The sequence below is a fragment of the Furipterus horrens genome, unplaced genomic scaffold, assembly GCF_987537825.1.
Source record: "Furipterus horrens unplaced genomic scaffold, mFurHor1.1.pri manual_scaffold_10, whole genome shotgun sequence".
NCBI classification, from domain to species: domain Eukaryota; kingdom Metazoa; phylum Chordata; class Mammalia; order Chiroptera; family Furipteridae; genus Furipterus; species Furipterus horrens.
The window spans coordinates 60,795,815-60,807,264 of NW_028327180.1; the positions used below are offsets into that span (position 1 = coordinate 60,795,815).

The window sequence follows — 11,450 nt, forward strand, 5'->3', positions numbered from 1 at the left end:
AAGTGATTCACATCCCCATGACTATTTTGTACAAGTCTGTACTTCTCAATCCCTTCACCTTTTCCATCCAGCCCCCCACCTCCTGTGGCAATTATCAGTCTGTTCTGTTTCTATAAGTCTGTTTCTGTTTTGTTTATTTATTTATTTTGTCCTTTAGATTTTACATATAAGTGAAATCATATGGTATTTGTCTTCCTCTGTGCCTATTTCACCTAGCAAAACAAAACAAAACATGAATTTTTGAGAATTTTAAAACATGTTGTTATACTTAGCTGGTTTTAAATACAGTATTCCTTCACTTATCACGGGTATTATGTTCTAGACCTGCCCCCGCCCTGCCCCCACGATAGGTGAAAATCCGCGAAGTAGGAACCTTACATTTATTTTAGTATTTACATATATTTTAAGGCTTTATAAACCCTTCCCACACACTTATAAACTGTTCCCAGTCCCTTATTAACTTTTCCCACTCCCTTATTAACCCTTTCTACACTTTTATAAACACTAATGTTCTTAAATATATTCTACACTCTTAAACCTACGAAACTTTAACAACACACATATACAGTACCGCAAAATCCTGTGATATAGCAAAAAACCCGTGATAAATAATTATAATATTTTTTAAAATCGTGCGATACAGTGAGGCTGCAAAAAGGGAACTGCGATATAGAGAGTGACTACTTTATTTTGTTGAGGACTTTTGCATACATAGTCATCAAAAATATTGGTCTGTAGTTTTATTTTCTTGTAGTGTCTTTATCTGGCTTTAGTATCAAGGTATTGTTGGCCTCATAAAATGACTTTAGAAATATTTTGTTTAGTTTTTTTTTTTAAGAGTTTTATAAAGATTGATGTTAACTATTATTAAGTGTTGGTAGAATTAACCAGTGAAACCATCTGGTACGGGGGTTCTTATTGTTGGGTGTTTTTTTTTTTTTTTTTTTTTAATTATTGTTTTAAGCTCTTTGTTATAGATCTGTTCACATTTTCTATTTATTCATTATTCAGTTTTGCTAGGTTGTGTGTTTCTAAAAATGTACTCATTTGATCTAAGTTAAGGTTTAGAACAATATGCTTAATATGAGAAAACTGTCTAGTTGGATGGGGCAAGTAGCTTTTTCAGGGCCACCTGCATGTCTTTGTTTCTCAGACAGTAGACAAGAGGGTTCAGGTTAGGTGTTAGGATGGAATATAACACAGACAATAGTCGTCCTTGAGTGGGAGAGTATTGAGAGGTAGGTCTCAGGTAAGCAAGACTCCCAGTGGCATAAAACAGAATAACAGTGGCAAGGTGGGAGGAGCAGGTTGAGAAGGCCTTCCAGCGGCCACTGGCAGAGGGGATCTGAATGACTGTGGAGATGATGATAACATAGGAGATGATAGTGAGGGCAAAGGCACTGAGAGTGATACACCCACCCACTGCAAATCCATCTTCCTCATTGGTGTGGAAGTCACTGCAGGAGAGTCTCATGATGAGGAAGCTGTCACAGAAGAAGTGGTCAATCATGTTGGGCCCACAGAACAGGAGGGAGAAGGTGTTGATGGTGTGGAAGCTGGCATAGAGAGCTCCACCTGACCAGGCCACAATGACAAGCTCTGTACACAACTTTCTACTCATAATGACACCATAGAGGAGAGGCTTGTGGATGGCTAAACATGGTCATATGCCATGGATGTGAGCAAGTAGCATTCAGAAGCAAACAGCAGTACAAACAAAAAGAGCTGCACCGCACATTCCCAAAAGGAAATGACATTGAAACCCATGAGTGAATTTATCACTGCCTTTGGGATGGTGACTGAGGTGTAGCACATGTCCAAGAAGGACAGATTCTTCAGGAAGAAGTACATGGGGGTGTGGAGGTGGCTGTCTCTGGTCACAGTTGTGATGATAGAGATGTTACCTAGGAGGGACAAGATGTAGATGAAAAAAAAAAAATGAGGTGCTCACAAGCCTCAGTTCAGGCATGTCTGAGAGTCCTTGAGAATAAATCCAGTCACAGTGGTCCTCATTTGTCATTTCCATTTCAAGCCATAGAAAGAGAAAGTCAAGGAATAGTCAAGACCGTTGTGGTCTTCGTGATAGTGCAAAACACACAATCACAGAGCAGTCCAGAAAGGTGGTCACAGTAAACCAGTCCTCACCATGGTTAATGAGTCCCCTCCCTTTTCTTTTCTCTCTTGCTGCTTTTCTGTGAAGTCTAAGCAGTAACAAATTCTAAATAAATGAAAGAGAAAAAACATGTATTTATTAAGATACTGGTTATATACACTGCATCATAAATAACAAGCTTTGAAATGATTTACATTTCTTAATGCCCAAGATGAAACAGTCTTATCCCATTAATTATCCTCTCAACAACTGCTGCATTTACTGCATTAAGTACACAGAGTTCATGGGAAGAGTGTAAACCAGGTAAATGGTTGTAACACAAAAGCTTACAGAGATTGAGCAGATAATGTGAGTGTCTGAGCGGGTAAGGAGCAAGTGGTTATAGGATGGTGAAGGGTGTTACCTGTATCCAAGTTTCGGTATTGTGGTGTCAAATCTTCGATTTTTTTCAGTAAAAATAAATTCTAATTTTAGCACAAATGTTCAACTAGAACAACTGTGACCTGGCTCTGGCCCAGTGGCTTCTGCTGGGTGCCTAATTATTTCCAGTCCCTGAGGCATCTCTTATAGTAGAAATATTGCTGGTCTATGATCTTGAAAAATCACAATAATGAGACTTTTTATGAGGAACCATGTGAGACTGTGCCTTGAATACTGGCACACAGGGGGCCTCATTTCAGGACTTCCCAGTACCGAGCCTGCACCCCCTCTGCAGCTCTGAAGTGGCCAGTGACCCATCACTGCCCCTCCCCCCGGGAAGCAACACCAGGACCCTCACAGGACTTAGTATTTTAAGTAAGAACAAGAAACTGAGTGTGGAGCAAAGGGCTCTGAATTGAGCAGGAGAGCCCACTGACCTTCGTGACTTAAATAAAAGGAAATAGTTACTCAGAAATCAGAGAGAGTCTTCAAAAGTTTATATGTAACTGACAACAGTGCTATAAAAACAAGTTGGGATCCATTCTGATTTGATTTTTAAAACATCATTTAAATTTTCTTTTGACTGTGTCTGTCACCTTTACAACTTTTATTGTTCATACATACCTTTTGTGACTAAATTAATTTTTAAATTAAAAAAATAATTTATCACTCATAATAAAATATTTTTATGATCCAAACATCTCTATAAATCTTTATATGCAAAAAAAAATAGGGTTATTTCTGGGAATGGGATTTTTTTTTCAAAAGTTAAAACAAATACTGAATACACATTGGCTTTGTTATCACACTTTAAAAAATAAAATATGGTCAAAATGACTGCAAGAATAATTTAAGAGTTCTATTGCTCTAACCTCTTTACTAAGCTATGAAGACATGAAGGAGAAAATGTCTGAGTTTTGGAGACCGTCAATGTCTGCTAGGGCTTCCATAACAAAGGAGCTGGTTTAAACATGAGAACTGTATTGTCTCACTGTTCTGGAGGCTAAATAAAGTTCTAGATGAAGGTGTTGGCAGGGTTGGTCTCTTCTGAAGTCTCTATCCTTGGTTTAGATGTGAAGCAGGATGGTACAAAGCTAGGAAAATTCTTGGGCAAGTGAAATTTGAAAACTGAAGCAAGAACATTAAACAAAGCCAAAATTCACTGTAGACAGCTAGCGAATTGCAAAACCTTATTTTCTCCAACCAGGGAAACCTGTGAGCAAATGTTTTAACCTTCTGCTCCCAAACCAAGGAATTAATAGCTTAAATCACCTTGGGTGGGGAGATAGAGAAAGAGACCCAATTAATGCCGTTTGTGCCAGCTAAAGCCAAGGACAGATGAAGTCAGGGGAACAAATAACAAAACCCAACTAGAGCCAGGCAGACCTGAGATAAAAATAAAGCAACAAAGTTGACCAAGAGAATAATCCCAAACCCTACTATGCATTCATTCTGATACACCAGCATATTAAAAATGCACCTGGAAAGCTGATGAATACTCTGCTGAACTCCCCTCTGCCCCACAACCAAAATTCTGGTCCACAGTGGAAAGATAAAACCCTCATGACAAAGAATACCAGCGCAGGTTCTCTCTAGAGCATGCCTGTGCCCCTTCTCAGACATGAACTTTTTACTTTCCTCCTAAACCCTAAGGATCCCCATGAGACTTTCAGCCAGAGAAACAAGGGGCAGTGGCAGCTCACTCTGGGTCAATCACCCCCAACCCTGATCCTGTATCCCAGTTCCCCTCTTCTCTGACTTTTCTAGAGAGCCAAAGCAGCCCCACCTATGCTCTCTTCTATTGCTTTGTCAACCCTAAATTCTTCCTTTGTTTCACTGCCCCCAGCTTTAATAAACATACTCTCAAAATCACCTGGACTTGTGCAGTGAAAGCTTTCCTTCACCAAGTCAAGAACCCACACACTATAGGCCAGCCTGAGGCAGACCCTCTCCAGACCATGTTCCCATCTAGTGATGGATGAACATCTTCTCCCTGTGTCTCTTACCATGGATTTATCTCTGTGTATCAAATTTTCTTTCTTAGAAAGACAGAAGTCATATCGGATCTGAGCCCAGTGGAATGACCTCATTTTTACTTAATTACTTCTTTAAAGACCCTTTCCCCAAGTTAAGTCACAATCTGAGGTACAGAGGTTAGGATTTCAACATATGAATTTTAGAGGGGATACCATTCAAATTATAAAAGTAAGAAAAAAAGCAGTTTTGGGTGGTGGGGGAGAAAGATGAGCTGTCCGCCTAGAAAGGTAAGAACTGCTGGGAGGATGCCCCGGTCTGTGTGGCAGTGACTGTGTCTCTTGAGGAGAGACAGAGAAGACAGACTTCCTCTGATTAACTAATGGCCCTAAAACCCCTGCCCCATAAGAGTTGCTCAGAGTAACAGTAATATTTCTCTTATTTACTCTAATATTCACTCAATGGGAGTGATGGAAGCACTATACTTTGGGTGTCATAAGACTGTGGCCTTAGGGAGGCCTGGTTTCAAACTCTGCTAAGAATCTTCACAAGTTACTTAAACTCTAAGCATAGTTATCTCATCACTTACATTAAGAAAATTAGTTACACTTTTGTTTTAAATTTGTCTTGACATTAAATGAAACTGTGAGAATCAAGCTCTGTTTCTGCATTTGCCTAATGAAGGAGCTGGGACACAATGACATTGTGGTCTGAATATAGAGAGACTCGGGTATTAAGTGAATTAGAATCACACAGAATACCCAAGAGCTGTGACAGAAAAGCAGGAAGCTCACCTTTGGTCCTTCTGGCTGCCTCTACTGCACCCCACCTGGACCTCCACCTAGCTCGTCACTGCTCCCCATCACCTTCCACAGACTTCTGGTGCCAAGCACCCTCGTCTAACAACTAAGGTATTATCTCTGCCCTAAAGCTGAATTTAAAACTGAGTGTTTCCCTCTCAGTGAAAAATGATGACCTCTTATTCCAGCCATTTCAGGCATGAATGCATGGGCATAAATTATGGTTCAAAAATTAGATAAACTTCTCCCTGGTGAGCTGCGTACCTTGCATACCTTATTAATTTGATGAATCCCTCTGCTTGCATAACACCAAACTGGGTATTTTTACTATAAGTAGATTGGCAGACAGAACATTTGTTACCTGGCTCTAATATGCATCTTCAACCAGTGCAGTCAAGCATCAAATCAGTTATTTTTCAAAATACTGAGTGTACAATTGTACCATGTTTGCTTTGACCTTGGTGCTTATAGAATCCAAAGTGACCTGGTGGGAAAAGAAGGGGAAGGGACTAGTCAAGGAACTAGTATAAATGACCCATGGACATGGACAACAGGGAGGGAGCTGACTGTGGGAAAGGGGTGGGGGTGAGCAGGGCAGGAGAGAGCAACAGGGGAACAATAGGGGACAACTGTAATAGAACAACAACAACAACAACAACGACAAAAAGAAATTAAAAACAAAGTGACCTGGTGAGTTTGCAGACATATCAGGGATCCGTGGAGGACCCCAGCACAGGAGTTCCAGAGGCAGCTGTTGTTCTGCATGACCGCAGTCTGCTTAGCCCAGCCTCCCTCCTCTCCTGTCAGTCTCCTCCCAAACCAGGCAGAAATGAAGTGTGTGTCTTGCTCCATTGTTTCATTAGGAAACAGATAACATAGATAAAATAGCAAATACATCTATATTTTAACTGATAGCAAAAACACAGAGCCACATATTCTCCCCACAAAGGAGAATTTCTAATTATGTATATTTTTAAACTATGTATAAAGGATAATATATCTTTCACTGCCTCATTACTGCACACCTACTTACTGTGGACCTGCTTTTTTTCAAGAACGACGTTTAGCTCTTTATATGAGCATTCTCATTTCTAATCCATCCCTTTCTACTTATTTTCTGTAGTATCTGTTTTTATGCTGTTTTGCTGTTCATTGTAAACAAAGTTTTATCCCTGAGGTCAAATCTTGTGCGACAAATATCTGCAAGATCAGAATCTTTAAAAAATTTTTTAGTTAGCAAAAAAAATTTAGTGTTTGAGACAATTAAGAAGCATCATTGGAGGGATAAAAATAATACGCTTTCTGCCTTTCAAGTGCCCACAGTGTATGATATTATAATGTAATATAATGTATAGGCATATAATATTATTTTATAAAATATGTCCCAATTATTAATACAGAGAGTAATTATTATATGTATATCTTTGAAATAGCTTGTAAAGACTTGACAGTAAGAAATAACACAAACACCCACGCATCAATCTCCCTTCTCTCTCTCCCTGTCTATAGCAGATGCTGTGGGGTGCAGCTCATACAGAAATTCAGACATTTTAAGCTGAGTTGTTGATGAAGTCAATATTTAACATATAAAGAATAAGAAGGATTTTGAATTAAAAAAAAAGAAAGGTTACAGATTCCAGGTGGAGGAAAGATGCAGGGTTATGAAGATGGATTGTAAATAATATAAAAGAAATTAGCAGTGGAGATTCAAGATGGCGAAGGAGTAAATGGAAGCTACACTAACCTCCTCCCAGGACCAGCCTGGATTTACAACTTAATTTTGGAGAAATCATCTGGAATAACCAACCGAACACTAGCTGGAGATAAGTCTTATAACCATGGAGAGACAGAAAAGGCCACTTCATCACGATGTGACTGGAAGGGAGTGCTAAGAGGTGGAAGGGCTGGCTGGGCTCCCACGGGTGGCAGCTGAAGGGACTTAGAAACAGCTCAGCAGCTGAGGCTTCCCCTGAGAAGGGCAGGGCCTAAACCCCCAGCTGGGCTTCCCAGTCTACAGCAACAAAGTGGAAAGTAAAATAGTATCCAGCTGTTAAAAGCAAAAAGACACAGGGCTTCTTGCTAGCCAGAGAGAAATAGCAGGAGAAAAAGAGCTCTTAAGTGGATCACATACGAAAATATTTTGGCCCCCACTTACCCTGGGCTTAAGCAGAGGGAAGGCAGAGAGGACTAGAGACACTTGGGGAGAATTTGGCGTGGTGTCTTTGAGGGGAGAACTGGGGGACCAGCCGACTCGGTCCCAGTGCTGACTCATTGCCATACTGCAGGCAGACCATTCCCCTCCAACTGGTGTCAGCCTGAGGGGAAGCAAAAGCCCTGCCTACAGGAATTAAGCTGACACACTCTCAGTCCTTAAGCCTGATGGCTAATCACAGATTGAATAGATTAACAGCTAAAGGAGACAGACAAAGGCAATAGATCCCTGGAAGTCTCCAACGGGCTGCCTAAGGCCAGACTGGTACACAATCTGACGCCACCAGCGGCAGATCCAGGAAGTGCAGATCAATCTAAGAAGCAGCAACAAACAATAAGAGTCACAAAAATGGGGAGACAGAGAAACAACCCCCCATCGAAAGGAAAGGTAGAATCCCCAGAAAAAGTGCTAAATGAAATAGAGGGGAGCAAACTATCAGATATGGAATTCAAAACATGGATTATGGAGAAGCTCAATGAACTCAGCAGAAACTACAAAGAACTCCAGGGAAACTACAAGAAACTCCAGAAAAACTACAATGAACTTGCTGAGAATTACACCAGCATGAAAAAGGACATAAAAGCTATCAATAAGAGCCAGGAGGAAATGAAGAATATGATCTCTGAATTGAAGAACACAGTAGAAGGAATTAAAAGCAGGCTAGACAAGCAGAAGATCGGATCAGCGAGCTGGAGGACAATGTAGACAAAAACTCACAGACAGTGCAAGAAAATGAAAAAAGACTGAACAAGAATGAAGAGGTTCTAAGACAGATGCAGGACAACATGAAACGTAATAATATCCATATCATAGGAATTCCAGAAGGAGAAGAAGAAGAGCAAGAAATAGAAAACCTGTTTGAAAAACTAATGACAGAAAACTTCCCTAACATGAGGAGAGAAAGAGTCATGCAAGTCCAGGAAGCACAGAGGCTCCCAATGAAAAGGAACCCCAACAGGCCCACTTCAAGACACATCATATTTAAATGGCAACATTCAAAGACAAAGAGAGAATCCTAAAAGCAGCAAGAGAGAAACAACAAATAACATACAAGGAAGTTCCAATAAGGCTATCATCAGATTTCTCAGCAGAAACACTACAAGCCAGAAGGGAATGGCAAAAAATATTTCAAACAATGAAAAACAAAGTCCTAATGGGGTGGTCTGTGGGCTTCACTTTAAAACTGGTTTCTCTTTTCTGTCCTAATGGCTTGGACAGAAAGGACCCAGAGGTCTGAGAGGGGGGAAACCTAAACTATTTCCCTCAGCCCAAACTAAGTATAATGGGCAAAAGGGTTTTGGACAGGTGAGATGTGCCTAGCACACCTTCCTCCAAGGAAGCCATTTTTTTCTTTTTTTTTCCCCTAATGTGGAACATTGAGAAATTAATCCTTGCCTTTTGTCATCTAGTAGTTATGGACTGAATGATGTCTTTTAACCCTTTTTGCCAAATCTGTTGCCCCCAGAACACAATAAGGATGCCAGCCTATTAAACCAAGCACGCCATTGTCCAGAGACCGCCAACTGACCTGGAGTCTGCACGATCCTTCCCCATGTGGGAAGGCCACACTCCCCTCCACACCCCCACTATTAATAGGGATTTCTGAACCCAAGGGTAGGTAGGATGACGACCATGTCCAGCTTGAAGCAGCTAGAGGAGCCTGAGACCTTTGTCCATTGCCCTTTACAAGATTACAAAGGGTTTTAATATCTGAGAGGGAGGGATAGCTATTTTTTATTGTTAAAATAATTAATCACATATTTACTAAAAAAGAGAGAGAGAAGAAGAAGAAGAATATATGAAAGGGTGAAGCGGGAAAGCTTGTATGTACGAACCATGGGTATGGACTTTGGGGGGGATTGCTGGGGGACGGAGATGCTGGGTGGAAGGGAGTAAAGGGGAGAAAGTTGGAACTATTGTAACAATATAATCAATAAAATACATTAAAAAAAAAAAAAAAGAAAAAGTGCTACAACCAAGACTACTCTACGCAGCAAGGCTCTCATTCAAAATGGAAGGTGAAATAAGGAGTTTCCAAGACAAAAGAAGGCTGAAAGAATACATCTCCACCAAACCAGCATTGCAAGAGATGCTAAAGGGTCTGCTTTAAGAAGGTGAAGAAACAGAGAAAAACAGAGAGGAACACAAGTACAAAGGGAGAAAATGACAATGAATAAGTACCTATCGATAATAACCTTAATTGTAAATAGATTAAATGCTCCAATCAGAATAGTCAATGGGGGGGGGGGAGAAGGGGGATAAGTAAGGGAAGGGTTTAGTCAAAGAATGTGTATAAATGACTCATGGACATGGACAACGGGGAGAGATATGATTGTGGGAGAAGGGGTGGGCTGGGTGGGGGAGAGAAATGGGGGAAAAATGGGACAGCTGTTATTGAAAATCCAAAAATAAAAATAAAAAAAGACATAAGGTAGCTGAATGGATTAGAAAACATGACCCATATATATGCTGTCTACTAGAGACCCACCTTAAAACAAAAGATCTACACAGACTGAAAGTGAAGGGATGGAAAAAAGTTTTTCAAGCAAATGGACATGAAAAAAACCTCGGGTAGCAATACTTACATCAGACAAAACAGATTTCACAGCAAAGACCATAAAAAGAGACAAAGAAGGACATTTCATAATAGTTAAGGGAAAAATTGATCAAAAAGATATAACCCTTGTAAACATATATGCACCCAACATAGGAGCACCCAAATATCTAAGGAAATTTTTGAAAGACTTTAGGAAAGATATAGAGAGCAACACACTCATAGTAGGGGACTTTAACACCCCATTGTCAACAATGGACAGATGTTCGAAGCAAAGAAACACCAAAGATACTGAGGCATTGAACAACACTCTAGAGCAAATGGACTTAGTCAATATATATAGAACTTTTCACCCCAAAGAAGCAAAATATACATTCTTCTCAAGTGCACATGGAACATTTTCAAAGATAGACGGCATGGTAGGACACAAAACAAGCCTCAACAAATTTAAGAAAATTGAAATTTTATCAAGCATCTTCTCAGATCACAATGGCTTAAAATTGGAAATCAACCTCAAGGAAAAAACTCAAAAACATTCAAACTTATGGAGAATAAATAACATGCTTTTAAATAATGAATGGGTTAACAATGACATCAAGGAAGAAATCAAAAAGTTTGTGGAAACTAATGATAATGAACACACAACAACCCCAAACCTTTGGGATACAGGGAAAGCAGTCCTGAGAGAAAAGTTCATAGCAATACAGGACTACCTAAAAAATTTAGAACTCTCTAATAAAAAAATCCAACCCTACAGCTACAAGAACTAGAGGAAGAACAACAAGCAAAGCCCAGAGCGAGTAGAAGGAAGGAAATCATCAAGATCAGAGCAGAATTAAATGACATAGAGACTAAGATAATAATTCAAAAGATCAACAAAAGTAGGAGCTGGTTCTTTGAAAACATAAAACAAAATTGACAAGCCTTTAACCAGGCTTGTCAAGAAAAACAGAGAGAGGACCCAAATAACAACTGACACCAAAGAAATACAAAGGATTGTAGGAAAATATTATGAATAACTATATGCCAACAAACTGGACAACCTGGATGAAATGGATGAATTTCTAGAAACAATCTTCCAAAACTAAATCAGGAAGAATCAAGAGTATCTGAATAGAGAGGTTACACCTAGTGAAATTGAAGCAGTAATAAAAAAAACTCCCAACAAACAAAAGCTCTGGACTATGCTATCCCCGTCACGCTACCTGGATACTTGGGCTACTAGTGATCTTATGGCACATGGTGACACAGTGACGTCTCATCATGGGTGAGACATTTTTCCTGTGAGTGCACCACCTGTGTTTTGGGTGGGCCCCTGTTCTGATGTGAAGTGGGAATAACAGGTCTTCCCATTACAGGGGAAAGGCTGTATCCTCC

The 11,450-nt window shown here is 40.0% G+C and overlaps 1 pseudogene across 1 annotated transcript; it reads right to left on the bottom strand.

Annotated features, from left to right (window-relative positions):
* Window positions 1-925: 925 nt before the first annotated feature.
* On the bottom strand, window positions 926-6,048 carry LOC150000412 (olfactory receptor 5V1-like; annotated as a pseudogene). The gene is made up of 3 exons (XR_016513281.1): window positions 5,995-6,048; window positions 5,669-5,791; window positions 926-2,218 (listed from the first exon to the last, which is right to left on the bottom strand). The product of XR_016513281.1 is annotated as an olfactory receptor 5V1-like (transcript).
* Between the last annotated feature and the right edge of the window lie 5,402 nt (window positions 6,049-11,450).